We start from the raw sequence: 14,089 nt of genomic DNA, 5'->3' as shown, positions 1-14,089 counted from the left end.
GGATGGCTTCAATTTACACTCCAAATGTTCCTTGCACTTTGGAGTGCTACCAACTGATCACTGGGCCATGGTGTCAACTGCTTGTACAATTAAGGGAATGCGGAGATGGAGTTGGAACCACCTTCTGTATCATCTGTCTTCATTTTTTTGGAGGTGAATGTGTGGGACCCCGTCTACCCCTCACCAGATTGTATCCTCACCCCATATGACCTTATTGCTGCTCACTCTGTATGTCCCAGGATAAAATCCCAAGATGATTGTGGAGTGCCCCCTCATGATGGGAAGCACCTGTCGGGCTGGGAACTGAATTAGAGGTGAATTAAAGAGGACCTGCAGACAGAACTTTTAATGTCTTTCCCTGGGTTGGCACAGGACAATAAAACACTGGGATAATTTATCTTTCGGTCTGCTGTGCTCCTCTTCTTTCCAGAAGTGTGGTTTTTTGCAAGGGGATGTGATTTGGATGCCAGCAGCTCTTGGCCCACCTCCCAATTCACTGAGGATTCAGGATCCACAGAAAAAAAAAAAAAACAAAACAAAACAAAAAAATAGAAAAACAAACAAACAAACAAAAAACAAAACATGGAACTTCACATCCCAGGAGGAGCCACACAGACTGGCCACCAAATAATTGAGAGATTCAAATAAAAAGAAGTGCTGAAGTGTGTTAGCCAAATTTCTTTAAGTAGATTCGACTTAGAATCACACACACACACACACACACACACACACGAACACAAACACAATGCCTCACACACACGGAGACATCCAACACTCACAATGCTTTTACAGAAACACACAGCCCGGCAGCTCCTGGGGATGCATGGCTCTGCAGGAAGCTCCACCTGGTAAAGAGCAGCTCTGGGGAACACAGGCTGGCTGTACCTGGAAACTACAGTGAGTCAAGTTCCAGAAAGACTCACCACTACAAGGTTTAGGCAGCCCTGAGGAATTGTGGAGATCTTTTTTATTCTTATGGATTTTGTGGTTTATTCCTGGGCCTGTGCTTGATGTTTCTTCAGGCTGGCTCATGTCTGCCCTCTCCTAGCATCATGGGATGATCCTGTGGATCCCAAAGAGAAGACAAGGGAGAGTGCACCACTGACCCACCACCACGGTGGTCTTCCTCTTCACTAAGCCACAGGTACTTGTAGCTAGGCGACAGTGACATTTATTGTGATGCTAGTAAGAGCTCTCAATCAGGCCTGGTGCTCTGAGGATTGTGCGTGTGAACTCATGGTGCATTCAGCCCTCCCGGATGTCAGAGCTGTCAGCCTGCCTAAGTAAAGGAAAATGGTACAGACAGAGAGGCCTGCTATCAGAAAAAAGGCTGCCTGCAAAAACCCACTGTGGGACCCTAAAATTCTTGACCTTGGGGCCCCTTCAGGCTGTCTCTATGGTTGAGTCCCGACGGAGGAGCAGGCGTTTCAAAGACTGCGAGGTGGTCGCTGAAAACTGCTCTTCTGACTCCATTCTCCAAAGGGGCCATATGCAAGAATCAGGTCCCATGGGTATTGGAATATAGTCTGGAGTGTTGTTGAGGGTTCTCTGGATGAAAGAATCATACCTGAGGCCCCAGAGGAGACTGTCAGTGAAAGATGTCTGAACTCTTGACCTAACTGTCTCTTTTTATTCTGAGCCTTGAAGGGGCTTTGTGGAAGGTGGGAACCACAATAAAGGGAAGTCCAAGGTGGGGCAGTGTTCTTATACCTCAGATTGGTGTCTCGTGGGCACAGATGAGGTTGATACAGTGTCTTGGAGGCCATCTGTGGCCATTGCAAACCTGAAAATGATGTCCAGTAGTGCTGTTGAGGAACAATGTGGAACCCCCATGAAAGCAAAGAATAATCAAGACTTTTCTGAGAGAAAGAGCTGAATTGTGCTGGAGTTAAAGCAATGTTCAAATATTCCTGTCAGAATACTTAAAAGCCTCCTGCCTAGTGCAAACAACCTCAGGCCCCACAATGAGACCATGAACCACAACCTGGAGTGCAGCCAGCCTACACAAAGTCCCTTTTGCACCTTGAAATCCCTGGCAGCCAAAAGATCTGTGGAAAGAGTAAGTCCCATACAGCTACAGCCCAGTGAAAAATCGCCTCCACAATGAGACAGGAGGTGCAGATGGAATAGAATGCCTAGAATGCCAGGCAAATCCAGATGTAGCTGCCTGCTTCTCATTTTACAGGAATCCTGCAGCCATCCGATAGAAGTGGAACAACAAGTGTTTCCACGATGGTAGCTGTAACTGGAATTCGTGGTTTTAAAAGTATTACAGCTGTCAAGTAATTAAAACGTAACAATATTAAGATAAAAATACTCATGCCATGGATTCCTATGAAAGTCTCCTCTGTGAAGTGAAAAATGTTTAGTGTGACAGACGTTAAGCTAGACCCAGGGAACCTAGGCCAATGAGGAACATGAAGTCAGGAAAAAACAGGCAAGTGTGGAGGCCACATACCACATAACATCAATCCATCCCACCTTTATTTAGATCCAGGTAAGAAAGCCCTCAAAATGAGAGTTTGCAGTATGGCCCCAGTTTGCATTCCAAGTGGTCCCTGCATGGTGGAGTACTCTCATCTGAACACTGGGCCATGGTGTAGACTGTTTGTGCAATTATGGGAATGGGGGGGATGCAGTTGGAAGCACCATCTGTGTCATCTGTTTTTAACGGTTTTGCAGGTGAATGTGCAGGACCCCATCCACCCCTCACCAGATTGTATCCTCTTCCTTAACTGACCTTATTGCTGCTCACACTATCTGTCCCAGAATAACATCACAAGACAATGGAGGAGTGCCCCCTCATGACATGAAGCACCTGCTTGGCTGGGAACCAAATTTGAGGTAAATTCAAGAAGTCCTGGGACAGGACTGCTAGTATCTCTCCTGTGGACAGGACTGCTAGTGTCTCCCCCTGGGTTGGCCACAGGACAATGAAACACTGGGAGATTTCTGTTTTGTTTTTTTTTTTCTTTTGGTGTGGTGTACTCCTCTTCTCTCTGCAAGAGTGACTTTTTTGCAGGGGGTGGTGATTTGGATGCCAGTGGGTCTTGGTCCACATCCCAACTCACTGTGTATTTATGATACCCAGAAAAATAAAGAACACAGAACCCTGCAGCCCAAGCCAAGTCACACAGAAAGGTCAACAAAAGTTTAAAGGAAAAAAAAACAAAAAACAAGAATTGCTAAAGTGGGTTATCCACATTCTTTTAAGCAGACTCCACTTACAGGAACACAGAAACACACAGACACACACACACACAGACACACACACCAAGACACAAAGCCACAGACACAAGCCAACATTTAACACTCACAACACTTTCAGAGAGACACAAAGCCCTGCAGATTCTGAGGCTGTGTGTTTCTGCAGGGAGCCCCACCTGAGAGGGTGCAACACTAGGGAACACAGAGGGCTGTACCTGGAAATCACAGTGAGACAAGTTTAAATAAGACTCACCCATACAATATCTTGGCAGGCCTGTGACATCTTGCTGATCATTTTGCATTCTTTGGGATTTAGCAGTTTATTCCTGGGGCTCTGCTTGAGATTTCTTCAGGCTAGCTCATGTCTGCCCTCACCTAGCACCATGGGACTATCCCATGGATCCCACAGAATAAACAGGTGAGAGTCCACCACCAATGCACTTCTACAAAAGTCTTCCTCTTCACCAAGGCGCAGGGACTTGTCACTAGGCAATGGTGACATTCATTGTAACTCTAGCCTGAGCTCACAGCAGAGTCCTGGGGCTCTGATAATAGTGCATGTGCATTCATGAGGAAGGATCAGGTGTCCAGCTGTCAGAGCTGTCAGTCTGTCTAAGAAGAGGAAACTGGTACAGGCAGAGCTGGCATGGTATCGGAAATATCACTGCCTGTGATAACACACTGTGGGACCCTAGAATTCTCTAATTTATGGCCTCTTAGGGCAGGCCCTATGGTTAGATCGTGATGGAAAAGGATGCATTTTTAGACTGTGAGGTGGTTGTTGGTAGCAGCTCTTCTGACTGCATTCCCAAAGGGGCTGTGTGCAATAATTGTGTCCCCTCAGGATGAGAATGTAGTCCAGTGAGTTGTTGAGGGGCCTTTTGGTGACAGAATTATACCTGAGACTTGAGAGGTGGGTGTCAGCAAATGAAGGCCATAACCTTGACCTCCTTCCTTTCTTCATCCTGGGCCCCACAGGAGCTCTCTGGAAATTGCAGAATCCATGAAATAAGCAAGTTCAAGGTGGAGTAGTGTTCTCATACCTCTGTCGGGCTGCTCACGGTTGCAGAAAATGTTGAGACAGTGTCACAGAGGCTATTTGTGGCCATTACAAGCCTGAAAAAGGTGTCCAGTAATGCTGTAATGGGGCAATGTTGACTTCTCATAAAAGCAAAGAAAAATCAGGTCTCGCCTGTGAGAATGAGCTGACTTATGCTGGAGTCCAAGAAAAGTTCAAATATTTCTGCCAGAGAACCCCAAAGCATCCTGAAAATTGCAAACCACCTCAGCCACCATAACAAGACCACAACACATAACCTGGAGCCCAGCCACCCAGCCCAAACTTTCTTTTGCTCCCTGAAATTCTTGACAGCCAAAAGATCTGTTTTGAGAGGCAGTCTTATTGAGGAAAAGCTCAATGAATGATTCCTCCCGCAATGAAAAAGAATGTGCAGAGGAAGTGAAACAGAGCCTTCATTACCAGGCAAATCCAGACGTGGCTTCCTGCTTCTCATCTTACAGGAGTCAGGCAGCATTCTGATAGAAGTGGGAGATCACGGGTTTCTTTGATGGTGGCTATAGTGGGAATTTATGCTTTTAAAAGAATTATAGCTGCTCAGTCATTAATATGTGACAGTGTTTAGATGGAAACACTCATGCCATGGATTCCTATAAGTTCGACCACCATAAAATGGGAAACATTTAGTGTGGAAGACATTGAGCCACATGCAAAATACCTTAGGCCAATGATGAACATGGAAGTCAGGAAAAGAAGAGGCAAGTGTCAAGGCCACATCCTACTTATTATCAGTCCCTTACAGTACGATTTGGCTCTGGGTATGAAAGCCCACAAATTGGGAGTTTGCCAGGGATGTCCCCAGTTTGCACTCAAAATGTTCTTTGCATGTTGATGTACTCCCACCTGGAAAATGGGCCCTGGTGTGGACTACTCTTGCAATTAAGGGGATGTGGAGATGCAGTTGGAATCATCTTCTGTGTCATTTGTCTTCATCTTATTTGCAAGTGAAGGTATAGGACCCCATCCACCCCTCACCAGATTATATCCTCAGGCCTATCTGACATTCTGATGACACTCTGTTCAATAATGAAAACCCAACATGATGGATGAGTGCTCCCTCATGATATGAAGCACCTGCTTGCCTGGGAACGTAATTTGAGGTAAATTTAAGGGTCCCTTCAGACAGGACTGTTTGTGTGTCTCCCTGGATTGGTCACAGGACAATAAAAAACTAGGAGATGTCTGTTCTTGGGTGTGGTGTGCTCCTCTTCTTTCTAGATGGTGGAATTTTTTGCAGGGTGAGGTGATTTGGACAGTGGCGTGTCTCAACCATCCTTCCAATTCACTGCAGATTCATGATTCATAGAAAAATAAAGAACATGGAGCTCTGCATCCCAAGCAGAGGCACACAGAAAAGCACCAAAAGGTTAGGAGACTCAACAAAATAAAGTGCCGTAGTGCGTTAGCTACATTCCTTTAAGAAGACTCCACTTACAGGCACACACACACAAACACATGAAGCAACACACACACAAACAAACATCCAACACTCGAAATGCTCCCACGGAAACACGCAGCCTGGCAGTTCTTGAGGCTGTGTAGTTCTTCAGGAAGCCCCACCTGGGAGGGAGCAACAGCAAGGAACACAGGATCACTTTACCTAGAAGCCACAGTGGGGCAAGTTTCAAAAAGACTTACCCCTAAAACATCTATGCAGCCCTGAGGCATCTTGCAGATCATTTTGGATCCTTCTGGAATTCATGGTTTAATCCTGGGGCTCTGACTGACTTTTTTTTCAGGTTGGCTCATGTCTGCCCTCTCCTAAAATCATGTGTCCATCCCGTAAATACAACAGAGAAAACAGGCGAGGGTCCATCACTGACGCACCTCCAAGGAGGTCTCCTTCTCTGCCAACGCAGAGGAACTTGTCACCAGGCAACAGCGGTGTTCTCTGTGATGCTAGCCAGAGCTCACAGCTCAGGCCTGGTGCTGTAAGACTAGTGCATGTGCATTCGTGAGGCAGGTTCAGGTGCCTGGCTCTTAGAACTGTCAGCCTGCCTAAGCAGAGGAACATGGTACAGGCAGAGCCTGCCAGGTACCAGGAAAAAAGATGTGTGCGAAAACCCACAGCAGGGCCCAAAAAATCTAGAGCATGAGGCCCTTTCAGACAGTCTCCATGGTCGGGTTAAGCTGAAGGAGGAGTCGATTCGAGACTGTGAGGTGGTCATTGCAATCTGCTTCTCTGCCTCCATTCCTAAAAGAGGCTGTGTGCAAGAGTCAGTTCCTATGGAGATTGGAATACCGTTGGTGAGGTTTTGAGGGGTCTTTGGGTAATGGGATTATCGAGACTGAAAAGGCAGGTGTCAGCCAAAGATGGCCAGGATCATGACCTCACTGTCTCCCTCCATCTTGGATCTCACAGGGGCTCTCAGGGAAAGGCAGGAAACATGACAAAAGAAAGTTCAAGATAAACAATTGTTCTCACACCTCAAACTTGCCTCTCCTGTGTGCAGATGAGGTTAAGACAGTGACTCAGAGGCCATCTGTGGTGATTGCAAGCCAGAAAAGCATGTCCAGTAGTGTTGATGATGAGGGGCAATGTGGGACCCCCAGTGAAAGCAAAAAAAAAAAAAAAAAATAGGCTAACCTGAGAGAATAAGCTGAGTTGTGTGGGAGTCCAAGCGATGTTTCAAGATTTCTATCAGAGGACCTAAAAGCCACCTGCAAAAGGCAAACAACATCAGCCCACAGAATGAGTCCAAGAACCACAACCTGGAGCATAACCAGCCTATTCAAAGTCCTTTTTGCCTCCTGAAATTCCTGGCAGCCAAAAGATCTGTATCGAGATGCAGTCCCATCAAGGAAGAGCCAATGAAAGATCAATTCCACAGCAAGGAAAGACTTGGAGATGAAGTGAAACACAGCCAAGATTTACAGGCAAATACAGACATGGCTGCCTATTTCACATCCTACTGGAATCATGCGGCCCTACAATAAAATTGGGAGAACAAGTGGTTCCATGTTGGTGGCTGTAATGGGAATTCACACTTGTAAAGTGTCACAGCTGCCCAGTCATTAAAAGGTGACAGAGTTTAGAAAGAAACTCTCATGCAATGGATTCCCATGACTGTCATCTTCCATGAACTGGGAAACTTTTTGTGTGGAATACATGGAGGCAGACCCAGGAAACACTAGGCCAAAGATAAACATGGAAGTCAGAAAAAGAAGAGGCAAGTGTGGAGGCCACATCCCACCCAGCATCAATCCATCACAGTCTCCATTGACTCCAGATATGAAAGCCTTCACATCAAAATTCGCCAGGATGGCCCCAGTCTGTACTCAAAATGTTCCCTACATGTTAGAGTACTTTCACCAGAACACTGGGCTGTGGAGTTGGAAGTACCTTCTGTGTCATCTGTCTTCATATTTTTTTTTGAAGTTGATGTTGCACGACCCCATGTAACCCTCAGCAGATTATATCCTTACCCCTATCTTACCTTATTGCTGCTCACACTCTATGTCCCAGGATGAAATCCCAAGAAGGTGGAGGAGTGCCCCCCTCCAAGATGTGAATCACCTGCTAAGCTGGGAATTGAATTTGAGATTAATTCAAGGGATCTTGTGGACAGAACTGCTAGTGTATCATTCTCCGTGTGCTCAGAAACGTTTAGTATCAAAGTCATAGAGGCAGACCAAGGAAATCTAAGGCAGATGAGGAACATGGAAGTCAGGAAAAAAAGAGGCAAATCTGGAGGCCACATACCACGCAGCATCGATCCATTCCACTCCTATTTGTCTCCGGGCAAGAAAGCCCTCAAATCAGGAGTTTGCCAGCATGGCCCAAATTTGTACTCCAAATGTTTTTTGCACTTTGGAGACCTCCCACCTGAACACAGGGTCTTGGTGTGGACGGCTTGTGCAATTGAGAGAATGTGGAGAAGGTGTTGTAAGCACCTTCTGTGTCATCTGACGTTTTTTTCTTTTTTTTCTTTTCTGCAGGTGAAGTTATGGGATCCCATCTACCCCTCACCAGGTTGCATCTGTACCCCCATATGACCTTATTGCTGCTCACACTCTATGTCCCAGAATGAAATCTCAATACCATGGTGAAGGGCCTTCTCATGACATAAAGCACTTGCTCAGCTGGGAAACAAATTGGAGTTAAATTAAAGTGGCCATGGAGACAGGACTGCTAGCTTCTCTCCCTTTGCTGCAAGAAAATGAAACATGTCAGATGTGTGTTTTATGGTGTGGTGTGCTCCTCTCTTTCTAGCAATGTGGCTTTTATTTTTTTATTTATTTTATTTTATTTTACTTTATTTTATTTTTATTTTATTATTTTATTTTTGCAGACGGAGGTGATTTGGATGTCGGCATGTCTCGGCCTGCCTCCCAATTTACTGCAAATTCATGATTCACAGAAAATTAAAGAACATGGAGCCTTGCAGCCCAACCAGAGCCACAAAGACAGGCAACAAAAGTTTGGGAGAGTCAAGAGTAAAAATGCAATCAAGTGCGTTAGCCACAGTATTTTGAACAGACTCCTCTTATAGGCATGTGCAAGTGTGTGCACGCACACACACATACAATACTGCACACACATGCAGACATCCAACATTTGCAAAACTTTTACAGAAAAACACAATCTGGCAGTTCCTGAGGCTGCCTGGTTCTGCATGATTTTCCACATTGGAGAGAGAAACCCCAAGGAATACAGGCAAGTTGCACGTAGAAATGAGTGGTGCAAGTTTCAAAAAAACTCACCCATACAACATCTAGGGAGGCATGAGAAATCTTGCAGATCCTTTTTGTTTCTAAGGGATTTCTTGATTTGTTCTTGTGACTGTCCTTGAGGTTTCTTCAGGCTTGCTCACTTCTGCCCTCTACTAGAATAGTAAGACTATCTGGTGGATCCCACAGAGAAGACAAGTGAGAGTACACCACCTATGCACCTCCAGGGAGGTCTGTTTCTCCTCCAAGCTGCAGGGACTTGTCCTTAAACAACTGAGACTTTCATTGTAATGCTACTCAGAGCTCACAACCAGGCCTGGTGCCCTGTGACTACAGCATGTGCATTTGTGAGGCAGGCAACTGAACCAGACTGAGAGATCTGTAGTCTCTGTGGTCGGGTCTTGATGGAGGAGAAGGCCTTTTGAGAGTGAAGTGGTCCCTTGAAAGTGCACTTCTGACTCTATTCCTGAATGAGGCTGTGTGCAACAACTGTGTTCCATGGGGATTGGAATATAGTCTGATTTGTTAAGTGTTCTTTGGGTGACAGAATCATAACTGAGACCTCAGAGGCAGGTGTCAGCAAAAGACAGCTGGGCTGTTGACCTCATTGCCTCCCTTCATCCTGGGCTTTGCAGGGACTCTCTGGGAAAGGAAGGAACCATGAAAAAGGCAAGTCCAAAGTGGAGCAGTGTTCTCATACCTTGGACTGGGCTCTCACAGGTGCAGATGAGGTTGAGACAGTGTCTCAAAGGCCATCTCTGGAGATAATAAGCCTGAAAATGGTGTCCAGTTGTGATGTTGAAGGGCACTGTGAATTCCTCATTAAGGCAAATACATATCAAAGCACACCTGAGTGGTAGAGCTGCCTAGTGGTGGAGTCCAAGCCATGTTCAATGATTCCAGTCAGAGGACCCAAGAGTCTCCTGCAACATACAAACAACCTCAGCTCCCACAATGAGACAGCAACCCACAATCTGGAGTGCAGCCAGCTACCTGAACTCCCTTTTGCTATCTGAAATCCGTGGCAGCTAAATGAATTGTGGTAAGAGGTAGTTTCATCTATCAACAGCCGAAGGGAAGATCCCCTCCACAATGAGAAGTCTGTGCAGGTGAAGTGAAACAGAGGCCATATTACAAGGCAAAAGCCTGACACAGCTTCCTGATCTTATCCTACAGGAATCATGCAATTCTAGAGTCTTGCAGTAGGTGTTCACAGGCAGCCTTTTTTTCCCGATACCAGGGTGGCTTTGATAGTACAAAGTGTGAGCAGCAATAAAGTTAGAGAGGGGTGGGATACAATCTATTGGGGGTGGAAAAGGTCCCTCAACTTCACCTGCAAAAAAAGAAAAAATGAAGAGAGATGATAGAGAAAGTGCTTCCAACACCTTCCCCAAATTATTTAAACTGCAAATGTAGTCCACACCATGGCTTAGTCTTCAGATGGGAGGATGAAATCCCAAGAGGATGGAGGAGTGCATCCTCATGACGTTAAACACGTGCTCACCTGGGAACCGAATTCTAGGTAAATTCAAGGGGCTGTGTGGACTGGGCTGCTAGTGACTCTCCTTGGCTTGGCCTCACAACAATGAAACAATGGAAATGTCTTTTTTTGGTGTGGTGTGTTCCTCTACTTTCTAAAATAGTGACTTTTATTTTTTTGCAGGGGGATGTGATTTGGAAACCTGTGTGTCTCAATCTGCCTCCCAATTCACTGCTGATTCATTATCCACTAAAAAGTAAAGAACAAGGAGCCTTGCAGCCTAAGCAGAGCCACACAGACAGGGCACCAAAAGAATGGGAATCTTCAGGAAAAAAAAAAAAAAAGAAGTGCTGAAGTGCATTTGCTACATTTATTTAAGCTGACTCCACTTGCAGGCACACACACACATGCACACACACACAAGCACACAATGCCACACAAAAATGCAGATATCCAACACTCAGGACACTTGCACAGAAACATGCATCCTGGCAGATCCTGTGGCTGTGTGGGTCTGCAGGAAGCCCCACGTTTGATAGAGCAACCCTGGGGAACACAGGTGTGCTGTACCTATAAATCAAGTATGGCAAGTTTCAAAGACCCACCCCTAGAACGTCTAGACAGGCCCAAGGAAATGGGCAGATCATTTTGGATTCTTAGGGATTTTGCAGTTTATTACTGGGGCTGTGGTTGACTTTTATTCAGGGTGGCACATATCTGCCCTTTCCTAAAATCATGGGACTATTCTGTGGATCCCAAAGTGAAGACAGGCAAGACTCCATAGCTGACAGTTCTTCTCCACCAAGCCACAAGGACTGATTGCTAGGTAATGGGGACAATCATTGTGATGCTAGCCATAGCACACAATAAGGCTTGGAGACATAAGACTAGCCCATGTGCATTTGTGTCAGGTTCCTGTGCCTGGCTGTCAGAGTTTTCAGCCTGCATAAGCAGAAGGAAATTGTACTATCAAAGCCACCCTAGTATTGGGAAAAAAGGCTGCCTGTGAACACCCACTGCAAGACTCCAAAATGATTAACCTCAGGTGCCCGTCTCCATTGTTGGGTCCCTCTGGAGGAGAAGACATTTTGAGACTGTGAGGTGATTGCTGGAAACTGATATTCTGACTCCATTCCCAAAAGAAGCTGTGTGCAACAATCCTGTCCCATGGGAATTGGAATATAGTCTGTTGTGTTGTTGAGGGTTCTTTGGGTGATGAAATCATACCTGAGACCCCAGAGGGAAATGCCAGTGAAAGATGGCTGGGCTCTTGATCTCGCTGCCTCCCTTTATCTGCAAATTGCAGGGGCTCTCAGGGAAAGGTAGGAACCAGGAGAAAGCCAAGTCCAAGGTGGAGCAATTTCCTCACTTGTCACTCATCGGACTGGCCTCTGACAGGTGCAGATGTGGTCAAGACAGTGTCTCACAGGCTGTCTGTGGCAATGGAAAGCCTGAAAAAGGTGTTTTTTTTTCAGTAGTGCTGTTGAGGGGCACTGTGGATTCCCCATGAAAGCAAAGAAAAATCAAGGCTAGCCTGAGAGACCAAACTGCCTTGTGCTGGAATCCAAGAAATATTAAAAGATTGTAGTCAGAGTACATGAAAACCTCCTGCAAAGTTCAAACACATTCAGCCCCAACAATGAGACAACGACCCACAACTCGGAGCACAGCCAGCTTACCCAAAGTCTTTTTGCACTCTGAAATCTTTGGCAGTAAAATAATCTCTGGCGAGAGGCAGTCCCATCCAGCAACAGCCCAATGAAAAAGCCACAATAAGAAGGCCGTGCAGATGAAATGAAACAGAGGATAGATTACCAGACAAAAGCCAGACATGGCTGCCTGCTTCTCATCTTACAGTAATCAAGCAGTTCTCTGATAGAAGTAGGAGAACAAGAGATTTCTTGTTGGCATTTGTAACAAAAATTTATGGTTTTAAAAGTATCTAAGCTGCCTATTCTTTAAAACACGACAGTGTTTAGAGAAAACACTCATGCAGTAGATTCCCAGGAGGTTCATTCTTCGTGAAATGGGAAACACTTTATGTTGAAGTGTTTGAGCCAGATCCTGGAAACCCTAGGCTTATGAGAGACAGAAAATTCAGAAAAAGAAACAGCAAATGTGTAGGCCACATCAGACTCAGCATCTATCCATTCCACTCCCATTTGGTCCATGCATGATAGCTCTCAAATTGGGAGTTTGCTAGAATGGCACCTATTTGTGCTCCAAATGTTCCTTGCACATTAGAGTACTCCCACCTGAACATCAGGCAATGGTTGGACTGCTTGGGCACCTGACAGAATGTAGGAATGGATTTTGAAGCACCTTCTATGTCACCTTTCTTCATTTTTTTGCAGGTGAAGTTGTGGTACCTTGTGGTACCCCATCTATCCCTCACCACATTGTATCCTCACCTTTCTTTGGCCTTATGGCTCTTCTCACTCTATGTCTCAGGATGAAATCCCCAAAATATACAAAAGTGTCCCCCCTTGAAGTGGAGCACCTGCTTGGCTGGGAACCAAATTTAAGGTAAATTCAAAGGGCCCCGCACACAGGACTTCTAGTGTCTTTTCCCAGGTTGGCTGGCCAATGGAACACTGGGAGATATCTGAGTTTTGGTGTGGTGTGATCCTCCTCTTTCTATAAGAGTGGCTTTTCTTTTTGCTAGGTAATTTGGATGCTGGTGTGTCTCAGGACACCTTCCAATTCACTGCAGATTCATAATAAACACAAAAATAAAGAACCCGGCCCCACAGCCCAAGCAGAGCCACAGAGACAAGCCAACAAAATGGGAGACTCATAAGAAAGAAGCTCAGAAGTGCTTCTTTAGCCACATTTATTTAAACAGATTACACACACCCACACACAGTATGCCCACACACACACGCAGACATCCAACACTCACAACACTTTCACAGAAACACACAGCCCAGCATCTCCTGGGGCTCCCTGTTTCTTCAGGAAGCCCCACCTGGGAGAGAGCATCTCCGGGGAATACAGGTGGGCTACATCTAGAAATCACTGTGAGGCATGTTTCAAAACACTCACCCCTACAATGTCTAGGCAGACCCGAGGGATCCTGCAGATCCTTTTAAATACTTAAGGATTTCATGATTTATTCCCAGGGCTCTGCTTGATGTTTTTACAGGCTGGCTCACATCTGCCCTCTCCTAGGTTCATGGGACTATCCCATGGATTCCATAGAGAAGACAGGTGAGAATCCACCAATGATGTACCTCTACAGAGGTCTCCTTCTCGGCTAAGCCACAGAGACTTTTTGCTGGCCAATGGTGACATTCACTGTGATGCTAGCCAGAGCTTACAGTCAGGCCTCATGCTCTGAGACTAGCGCATTTGCACTCCTGAGGCAGGCTTTTGTGAGTTGGCTGCCACAGATGTCAGCCTGCCTAAGCAAAGGAAAATGGTACAGGCAGAGCTGGAATAGTATTGGGAAAAAAGCTGCTTATGAAAACACACTGTGGTACCCTGAAAGTTTTGACCTCAGGGCCCCTTTGAGAAGTCTTGGTGGACACTTTTGTCTGAAGCAGGATGCGATTGGAGACTGTAAGGTAATTACTGGAAACTGCTCTTCTGACTTTATTCAGGAAAGAGGCTGTGTACTAGACTCGGGTCCCATGGGAATTGGAATATTGTCT

Source organism: Hylobates moloch, unplaced genomic scaffold (assembly GCF_009828535.3).
Source record: "Hylobates moloch isolate HMO894 unplaced genomic scaffold, HMol_V3 SCAFFOLD_25, whole genome shotgun sequence".
NCBI classification, from domain to species: Eukaryota; Metazoa; Chordata; class Mammalia; order Primates; family Hylobatidae; genus Hylobates; species Hylobates moloch.
The sequence above is the reverse complement of the archived record's forward strand: the minus strand, read 5'-3'. Positions refer to the sequence as shown.